Raw genomic sequence first — 10,762 nt, 5'->3', positions numbered from 1 at the left:
CAATTACTGCATCAATGTGGCGTGGCATGTAGGTGATCAGCCTGTGGCACTGCTGAGATGTTATGGAAGCCCAGGTTGCTTTGATAGTAGCCTTCAGCTCATCTGCATTGTTGGGTCTGGTGTCTCTAATCTTCCTTTTAACAAGGTCAGATGAGTTTGCTGGCCCATCAAGCATGGGGCTACTGTTGTTTTTAAACCAAATATTGTTACTTTTGGCAGTGTAGACTGTTGCCAAGTCCTGCTGGAGAATTAAATTGCCATCTTCAAATGCTTGTCAGCAGATGGAAGCATGAAGTGCTCTAAAATTTCATGGTAGACTGCTTCGCTGACAGATATCATGGCTCCTCAAACCATCACTGACTGTGGGAACTTCACACTAGACCTCAAGCAGCTTGGACTATATGCCTCTCCACTCTTCCTCCAGACTCTGTGACCTTGATTTCAAAATGAAGTGCAAAATTAGCTTTCATCTGAAAACAGCACCTTGTACCACTGAGTCCGGTTCTTTTTCTCCTTGGCCCAGGTAAGACGATTGTGGCATTGTCTATTGGTAACAAGTGGCTTGACATAATGAATGTGATACTTGTAGCCCATGTTCTGGATATGTCTGTGTGTGGTGGCAATTGAAACAATGACTCCATCAGGAGTCCACTCCTTGTGAATCTCCCCCAAATTTTTGAATGGCCTTTTCTTAACAATTTTGTGAGAAGCACCTGTAAATGCATGATTGACTTGGCAAAACATGCATGTATATGTGAGGTAGACGCGAGAGAGGACTTGGACAAACAGAAGTCTGTATATTACGGATGAGCAGACGACTCTCTTTCCCAACTCCTTTACACAGAGAAAGGCTTATCCGAGAATTCCAGCATTCTCTATGACACAGCCATGAAAACCAAGCAAAAGGAATGACTATTGAAATGCAAAAGTCTCAATCCTTCTCTCCTTCTACATAATCTTACAGAAGGCCTCCTTACACATTATATGGTGTGTATGGTCATAGGAAAGCCTACTGCCTTGATTTGTTAAGACTGACATTTCATACACTAGTCTTAATGATGACCGTATTTGAATTTACCAAATGGCTGCAATCAAACAAAGAGTGAAAAATTTAAAGGGATCTGAATACTTTCCATAGCCACTGTAGTTCCTAGGGGTAAACTACCGCCTGTGGTCTCAGTTACTGACTGATCTGCCATTTCTGCACCCGAATGTTGCATCCTGCCAACTACACCAAGTGTAAGCAGGCACGCAGAAGAAACGGCATTGAAGATGAAGACTCAGTGGCAATGGTCTAAATCAGGAGTCTCAAACACGTGGCCCACGGAGCGCATGTGGCCCCTGAAGCAGGCATCTGCGGCCCGCGGTGCACCACATGCAAAGCTCCCAACCGTCCCAGATTGCGCAGGACAGTCCTGATTTGGACCCCCCCACCCGCTGTCCCATGCGGGATTTTACTTTCCCGCACTGCTGGGAGATAAGCCGCCATGCCCCCCCCATGCACCCCATTCTCGCCCTCCCAGAGACCCACCACAGCATCTCACAGCCAGCAATGACGAAGCTAGGCTGTTCCCTTCTCTGCACACAGGACCTGTGATGCGGTCACAGGAGGGGAGGAGTCACATGATCAGGAGTCTCTGTGTCTGCAGGACTCTGCTATGCTGGTTGTCATGGTGCTGGATGAGGGAAGTTTATGTGTGGGGTCAGGAGGGGTTTACAGGGTGGATGTAGCAGAGCCGTGTGAACAAGGTGTACGGAGCAGAGATGTGTGTGTACAAAGTGTATGGAGCGCAGCCGTGTGTATGAGCTGTACTGAGCGGAGCCGTGTGTGTATGAGGTGTACTGAGCGGAGCCGTGTGTACGAAGTGTATGGAGCAGAGCTGTGTGTACGAGGTGTACATAGCCGAGCCGTGTGTGTACGAGGTATACGGAGCGGAGCCATGTGTGTACCAGGTGTACAGAGCGGAGCCATGTGTGTACGGAGCGGAGCCGCATGTGTACGAGGTGTGCGGAGCGGAGATGTGTGTGTACGAAGTGTATGGAGCACAGCCGTGTGTACGAGGTGTACTGAGCAGAGCTGTGTGTGTACGAGGTGTACGTAGCGGAGCCGCATGTGTAGGAGGTGTACGGAGCAAAGCCGCGTGTGTATGAGGTGTATGAAGCAGAGATGTGTACGAGGTGTACGGAGCGGAGCCATGTGTGTATGAGGTGTACGGAGCAGAGATGTAAATGGAGTGGAGCAACGTGTGTACGAGGTGTATGGAGTGGAGATGTGTACGAGGTGAGCGGAGCCGTGTGTGTACGAGGGGTACGGAACGGAGCCAAGCCTGTACAAGGTGTATGGTGGGGAGCATTCATACCTCCCAACCGTCCCGGATCCAGCGGGACAGTCCCGATTTTGAGACTGCCCCACTGCCCCACCCGAGAGGTTACTTTTCCAGCGGACACAGGAGTACATGGCGCAGCCCCGAGGAGCACTTTAAAACTCGCATGAGATGTTCCACCGGAAGTGACGTGCTGGAAGCTGACTGGAAATAACTTTGGGAGGAGATTGTGACGGAACCATGGAGGCACTTCAGGGAATGCTTCAGATCCATCACCATGTCCTCCTCTGACAGCGGGATCGCCTTGGAATCGGGGATGCCGGCCATGTGAGCAGATCATGATATGTCCTGCATCAGGAGGCTCAGGTGGGCATTACAATGTGAGACAGCCTGCTATAGTATCTTTATAGAATCTTCCTTTTTCTCTCTCTGTTCTTTCTTTTGTTCTGTTCTTTCTTTCTTTCCCCTCTTTCTTTCTCTCTTGTTTTCTCAATTGCTTAACAATAATTTTGTACTGTATTAAGTTTGAAAGGAATGCGGCCCACCAGCTTAAATTTTTTTTTATGTGCGGCCCATTTACTCTGCTGAGTTCGAGACCCCGGGAATAAATGTTTAGTGACTTACAGGAAACGTTAAATTAGTTCATAATACTGAGGGTTATTATAAGGTATGTGAACAGTATCTTTGTTTCCCAACTAACTAATACAGCAAAAGATATTTCTACTGGTACTATAGCCCATAGCAGTGGTCCCCAAACTGTTTTGCACCAAGGACCAGCTTCAAGCAAGACCATTCTTCCATGGCCCAGGTGGGGATGGAGGTGTGGCAGGGGCGAGGCTTTGGTCATAAGGGGGCGGGGCTATGGACGGGGTTGTAGTTTAGTAGTGCATACTTATCATTTAATTATAACATTTATAATGTGAATGTGATTCAACTCACCATAGGTTTTGAATGAGTAGGAGCACCGGGCTTGTTTCCCTATATCAGTGGGTGCACTGGGCTTGTTTTCCTGCAACAAGACAGTCCCATCTAGGGGTGATGGGAAACAGCGACACCCTTGCATGCATGGCTCCGCTCCCACCCTTGCATGCATGGCTCCGCTCCCACCCTTGTATGCATGGCTCCGCTCCCACCCTTGTATGCATGGCTCCGCTCCCACCCTTGTATGCATGGCTCCGCTCCCACCCTTGTATGCATGGCTCCGCTCCCACTCTTGCATGCATGGCTCCACTCCCACCCTTGTAAGCATGGCTCTGCTCCCATCCTTGTATGCATGGCTGGGCTCCCCCATCATACTTACCCTCACACCGTCGCTGAACTTCCCTGCATCTCTATCCTGGCGCGTCAGCTTCTTCCTGTGTGTAGCGGTCACGTAGTACCGCTCAATAAAGTCATGAATAAGGATGCCACGCCTATGGGAGTGGAGTCGCATCCATATTCATGACCTTAATGAGCGGTACTATGTGACCGCTCAGCACTGGATGAAGCTGCTGCGCCCGACAGGGATGCTGTGACGTCTGCCTGCGGTCTGGACTGCAGCCAGACAGCACCCCGAGAAACACTGATACCCTTTACAGGGATCTGGATTTATAGCAGAGCCCAGGAGGCACTGTCTGAATAGGAGCAATGACCAGAGCAGGATGGTCGCCAGAAAGGTGTTCCAATACAGGACACAGGGGCAATGATATCCGAGACTAAACCAGTCAGGCAGCAACGGTACAAAAACAGTAGACAGTAGCAGAGTCAGTTTCCAGGCCGAAGCCAGAGTCATAAACCAGGAGAGTCGCAGAGGTACAGAATCGTTAGGCAGAAGCAGAGTCAGAATCCAGGCCGAAGTCAGAGTCATAAACCAGGAGGGCAGCAGAGGTACAGAATCGTTAGGCAGAAGCAGAGTCAGAATCCAGGCCGAAGTCAGAGTCATAAACCAGGAGGGCAGCAGAGGTACAGAATCGTTAGGCAGAAGCAGAGTCAGAAGTCCAGGCAAAAGTCAGAGTCAGTCAACAGCAATTCACACAGTAACACGCAGGGGAACCAAGAATATATCCGGCGGCTTGCAAGCCCAGTCCAAAGGTATTTGAGGGATCAGGTCATCCCTCACAGGCTCCCGGGCTGATGATGTCATCAGGACCGCCCCCAGGACCAGACCTGATGACGATGCACCAACCCCTTCATGACTGACAGAGGAGCGGAGTCTGTGTCCACTAGACGCCTGCGAAGAAGCCCTTTCACTGTTGCCACCATTACTCGGGCACGAGCCACGGCGCCTCCTAGTGGCTGAGGGCAGAACAGCAGGCCCTGAATTCGACGATGACATGTCAGTCCGGCGCCTCCTGGTAGCCGAGGCCTGGACAGCAGGCCCTGAGCCCGAGGGCGGTGTGACAGTCCGTCGCCTCCTAGTGGCTGAGGGCGGAACAGCAGGCCCCGAGTCTGACGGCGACGTGACAGTACCCCCCTCTCCAGGAGGGGCCTCCGGACCCTCAAAACCCGGTTTGTCAGGGTGAAGAAGATGAAATCTCCTAATTAATGCCTTGGCATGGACGCTCCCCGCAGGAACCCAGGACCTTTCTTCTGGGCCGTAGCCCTTCCAGTGTACCAGATACTGTACTGAGCCCCTCACAAGGCGGGAGTCAAGGATACCCTGGACTTCATACTCCAGAGCTCCCCCGACCGAAACAGGAGGAGAAGGGGACTGAACAGGGTGAATGGGAGAACGATAAGGTTTGAGGAGAGACCTGTGGAATACGTTAGGCAATTTGAATGACTGTGGAAGTTTTAAGCGGAAGGCTACTGGGTTAACCACCTCGATAATTTCGTATGGGCCGATGAACCTGGGACCTAGTTTGGCGGACGGTACCTTAAGCTTGATATTTTTTGTAGAGAGCCAAACCTTGTCGCCAACTCCCAGGTGCGGCCCCTTAGATCGTCGTCTATTTGCAGCCGAAGCCTGTCTAACCTGAGCCCCTTTCAAATTTGAATTAACCTCAGACCAAATCGTTTTTAGCCGATGTATATTTTGCTCAACCCCAGGGAGCTCCGACATCCTGGCCGAAAACGACCCAAAGCGCGGATGTAGTCCAAGGTTACAAAAGAAAGGGGTAGTTTTAATGGAGTCTTGATATCGATTATTGAGGGCGAACTCAGACAATGGCAGATGTTCCACCCAATCGGTCTGATGTCCTGACACATAACAGCGGAGGTATTGTTCCAGAGCTTGGTTAGTACGCTCAGTTTGACCATTAGTTTCGGGATGGTATGCCGAAGAAAAGGACAACTCCACACCAATGCGTCTACAGAATGCCCTCCAGAACTTCGAGACAAACTGGGTACCCCTGTCGGACACAATATTTGCCGGAACGCCGTGCAGACATACAATGTGCAGGATAAACAACTTACTTAAAGTCTCAGAGTTAGGTAACCCAGACAGGGGAATAAAATGGCCCTGCTTGCTGAACCTGTCTACCACCACCCAGATACAAGTTTTCCCATCTGATGGCGGCAGGTCTGTAATGAAATCCATGGAGATGTGGGTCCATGGACTCTCAGGGGTGGGCAAGGACTGAAGCCAGCCGGCAGGGCGACTATGGAGGGACTTGGCGCGGGCACAGACTTCACACGCTGAAACATAGTCCTTACAGTCCTTGACCACCGTCGGCCACCAAAAGTTCCTAGTTACCAACCTGGTGGTATTATTGAGACCCGGATGGCCTGCCAGGACAGAGTCGTGCGATTCTTTTAGAACCTGCAGACGAAGGTTAGCCGGAACGAACAATTTTTGGGGGGCGTAGTGTCAGGAACTTGCTCTGAAGACCTACGGATCTCCTCCAGAAGGTCCAAAGACACTGCCGACACGATGATTCCATTAGCCAATATTGGGACTGGTTCACAGTCCTCGGTCTGTGTGGGGCAGAAACTGCGAGAGAGGGCATCTGCCCTCACATTTTTAGTCCCGGGGCGGAAGGTGATTATAAAATCAAACCTGGAGAAAAACAAGGCCCACCTAGCCTGCCTGGGATTTAGTCTTTTAGCTGACTCTAGGTAGGTTAGGTTTTTGTGGTCTGTAATAACAGTGACCTTGTGTTTGGCACCTTCGAGGAAGTGGCGCCATTCCTCGAAGGCCCATTTGATCGCCAGTAATTCCCGATTACCGACGTCATAGTTTCTCTCCGTGGCAGAGAATTTGCGGGAGAAAAACGCACATGGGCGAAGCTGAGTGAGGGATGCAGTGCCTTGCGAGAGCACTGCTCCCACTCCGACTTCGGAGGCATCTACTTCAACAATAAAGGGGTGGTCCAAGTTTGGTTGAATCAACACCGGGTTGGCCACGAAGCACTCCTTTAGTGTAGAAAAAGCTCGGGTTGCCTCAGGATTCCAATTAGTCACGTCCGCCCCTTTTCGGGTAAGGTCCGTGAGTGGCTTGGCAATCTCAGAGAAACCCCTGATAAACTTGTGGTAATAATTTGCAAATCCCAAAAACCGCTGCAGCGCTTTCAGCGATTTGGGTTGCACCCAATCCTTAATGGGTTGAATCTTGGCAGGGTCCATGCGAAACCCCTTGCCTGAGACCATGTATCCTAAGAACTGTACCTCTTCAGCAAAAAAAACACATTTTTCTAATTTCGCAAACAGAGTTTTTTCGCTGTCTCTGCAATACCGAACGGACGTGTTGAGCATGTGTCACAGGGTCAGCCGAATAAATCAAAATGTCATCCAGATACACGACGACATACACCCCACAAATGTCCCTGAAAATGTCATTGACAAAGTGTTGAAATAGGGCAGGTGCGTTACTGAGTCCGAACGGAATTACAAGGTACTCAAAGTGACCAAGAGGTGTATTAAAGGCCGTTTTCCATTCGTCACCGCTTCTTATGCGGACCAGATTATATGCCCCCCGGAGGTCAAGTTTAGTAAACCAGCGGGCTCCCAGTAGCTGATTGAACAGATCAGGAATGAGTGGGAGCGAGTACTGATTTTTTACAGTAATTGCGTTCAGCTCACGATAATCGATGCATGGTCTGAGTCCACCATCTTTTTTTTCTACAAAGAAAAACCCAGCTCCTACAGGTGAGGTGGAAGGTCTAATAAAGCCTTTACGTACATACATCTGAGCCGATATAAAAAGGTATTTATGCATGAAAGGTGAGGGGTCAGGGGGAAGCAAAAGTACTAAGAGAATCCTTATGTGACACACAATTGAATGATATCATTATATGATATCTCAAAAAAGGGGTGACAGATTCCCTTTAGCTGGCCACAAGATCAACTGTTCTTTTAAGTAGACTTCCTGAATATAACCAAGGTTCTTCTTAGTCTGGGCCAGAGATCACATCCTGCTGTTCTCTTGGATATGGATGTACCCCAGTTCAGCTAGCACTGAACGTCTGACCCTGACACAGGACCAGGCAATTACTCATCCTCTGCACAAACCAAAGGGTTTTTTATATTTCCTAACTGCAGTATATCTATCACATGACCTGGTGTGTCTTGTTATCTATTCCCTCTAGGAAACTCTCATTCGCATTGCAGTTCCTGCTTGCTCTCTTTTTGTTCTTATTCTTATAACCTCTGGCCACTATGTGGCAATGTTTACTTACTACTACAAAAAATGAAATAATTCTACAAATGTCATTTTTAATTAACTTAAAAAATAAACATCAGAAATCAGCAAATAACAGAGATATATTTGATTTCTCTGTAATTGTAACAGTGAAAAAATCAAATGGCATAAAAAAATGGCATTGATTTTCACTATTAAACCCATAAAAAGTGGTATAAAAATGCTGAGGTCCATGTTCAAAATTCTGTGTTTTTGTCTGCTGCATTTTATCTGCACATTTTTTTGCATTTTTCCCTTATTTGACTAGTTTTTGGTGTGGATTTCATGATTTTTTTAGGCTACGTTCCCATGATGAACTTTTGGCAATTTTTTTGTGCTACAGATTTTCTGTACGATTTCTGCTTCTCTTAAATTACTTTCATTTTTTCATTGCATTTTTAGTGCATTATTTTTACATGTTTTTATTGCGTTTTTGATGCTGTTTTTTTGTCTCTTGGTGTGTTATGTTTTAAATAAAGCTGCCTTGTTTTTGATACATCCTGGTATTTGGCTTTGACAAAACTTTATTGATATAATTAGATGCGAATTACATGTGTTTTCAGTGCATTTCCACAGTAGAAATGCAATAAAAATACATTTGCTTTTTTTACTTGTGGATTTTCTGCATCTAATACAATTCTATGGGAAAAATCTGCACATAAAACTCAGTGTACCAACAAGAGAAATTGACATGTTGTGGATTTGAAGCATGCACTGCGGGTCAGTTTAGGCCTGTTTCACACTTCAGTTTTTGTCCATCAGTCAAGATCCGTCGTTTTGCAAAAAAAACGGATCCGCTATTTTGTTTGGCGGATCTGTTTTTTTCCCATTGAGTTGCATTACCGGCGGATCTTGACGGACGGCCATCCGTTGGATCCGTTTTTTTGCGGATCCGCCAAAATTTTGCCGTCCGCCGACATGCCCGAACGGAGCATGTAACGTTTTTTCGGGCGGCAGGATCCACACTTCACACTGCGCATGCCCGAAAGACTTCACTCAGCCTGAAATTTAACCCTAAAGGCTGTTCTGGCACCTGTTCTCTCTCTCTCTCTTTCTCTCACAAAACAATGAAAAGTGCACCGTGCAATTGTGCCATTCCTTGTAATTTCCTGACCAAGATGTATCATACTGCATAGAACAAAAATGGCATGATAAAAATAAAGTGCTTTGTGCACTGCTCCAAAAAGCTACCAGCCAAAATTGTTTGATCCAGCAATCATACATTACAGCAGTAATACATTTGGATCAGTTTGTGATATATAATGATTGCTGGATCAAACATTTTTGGCTGGTAGCTTTTTGGAGCAGTGCACGAAGCACTTTATTTTTATCATGCCATTTTTTACACTGCTGTGCTCAATGGATATATTTTTATTCTAGAAGGGAAATCAGAGATTTTTTCATCCTATAAAATTACTAAAAAATAATAATGAACAACACTTGATAATGAAAAAAAGTCATATTTAATGCATTTTTTTTAAAAATAATAAACATCACAAATCAGCAAATATCACAAATATAATTGGTGTCCCTGTAATCATCACAACACAGCCGTCAGATTATTTACAGGGATCGATAAATTTTGTAAGAAAAATGGTGTGATTGATATTTTTTCTCTATTAAACCCATAAAAAATGTCTTAAAACTGTAATGCTGAGGCCGTGTTCAAATGTGGCGAAAAATGCTGGGTTCTTTCTGCTTTTTTCTGCATGTGTCCGCACCAGACGATGCAGTAACAATCTTCTATGATTATTGCTAGTGATGAGCGAGTATATTTGTTGCTTGGGTTTTCCCGAGCATGCTCGTGTGTCCTCCGAGTATTTTGGCGTGCTCGGAGATTTAGTTTCTGTCGATGCAGCTGCACATATTCATGAGTTTAATGAGCGGTACCACGTGACCGCTGAAGGAAGGAAGGGAGACCATGGGACAAGCAGGGGGCTGCAGAGACGCGTCAGGGGGGTCAGTATGATCTGACACCCCCGCTCCCCCGCCAACTCCTTGGCGTATATGACTCGGGTATAAGCTGAGAGGGGGGTGGACTTTCAGCCCCCCAAAAATGGGCTGAAAATCTCGACTTATACTCGAGTATATACGGTAAATACAACTGATCTAGTATTTTGGCTGTGCGCCTGTTATGCACAGTTCTCTTTCTCCTACATTCCGACCATTCCATCATTGTTTATTAAACGTTATTCCCTGTTGGACAATAGTTGCCTCATTGGACTCCATTTCGCCTGGACTACCATGGTTGGAGAGGGAACACGGTAAACTGTGGAGAGGGACCGGGGGTGCTCACTGACTGTTTGTTCAGTGGACGTACTGTGCCTTTAATTAACTCGCCACAACAACTTCCCACCGTTGCTCTTGTTGCACAGGCAGCGGTGAATGCATTGATGGAGGAGGGGCCGCTTCTTCTACCAGTCAGCGTGTGAGACAGCTGACGTGATAACGTCATTTTGTCGTGTTGCAGAGTTAGTGCATCAGAGAGAGCAGAGGCAGAATGAAAACAAGGTGAGTATGTGGTGGTTTTCTTTTCTCATGTGTATGGGATGTTTAGCTGGATATGGGGAGGCTATGGGAGTCTCATGCTGGATGACAGGAGGCTATGTAGTTCTCATGCTGGATTTGGGTAGGCTGTTATGATGAGTCACCGAAGGAGGAAAAAACAAAATACCAGCTAAGTCCAGAAAAACCAGAGAGGTTGGCAGCTATCGGATTGCAGACCCCTGAACCTATCCACAACAACTAGCAGTAGCCGTGGGGGGTTCCTACGGTGCCCTAGACCCCTCGATCACAGCCGGAGAACTATATAGCCTAAAGACAGAAAGGGGAAAAACTAAAC

Source organism: Dendrobates tinctorius, unplaced genomic scaffold, assembly GCF_039654945.1.
Source record: "Dendrobates tinctorius isolate UK_male_01 unplaced genomic scaffold, ASM3965494v1 ptg000011l, whole genome shotgun sequence".
Taxonomy (NCBI): Eukaryota; Metazoa; Chordata; class Amphibia; order Anura; family Dendrobatidae; genus Dendrobates; species Dendrobates tinctorius.
The sequence above is the reverse complement of the archived record's forward strand: the minus strand, read 5'-3'. Positions refer to the sequence as shown.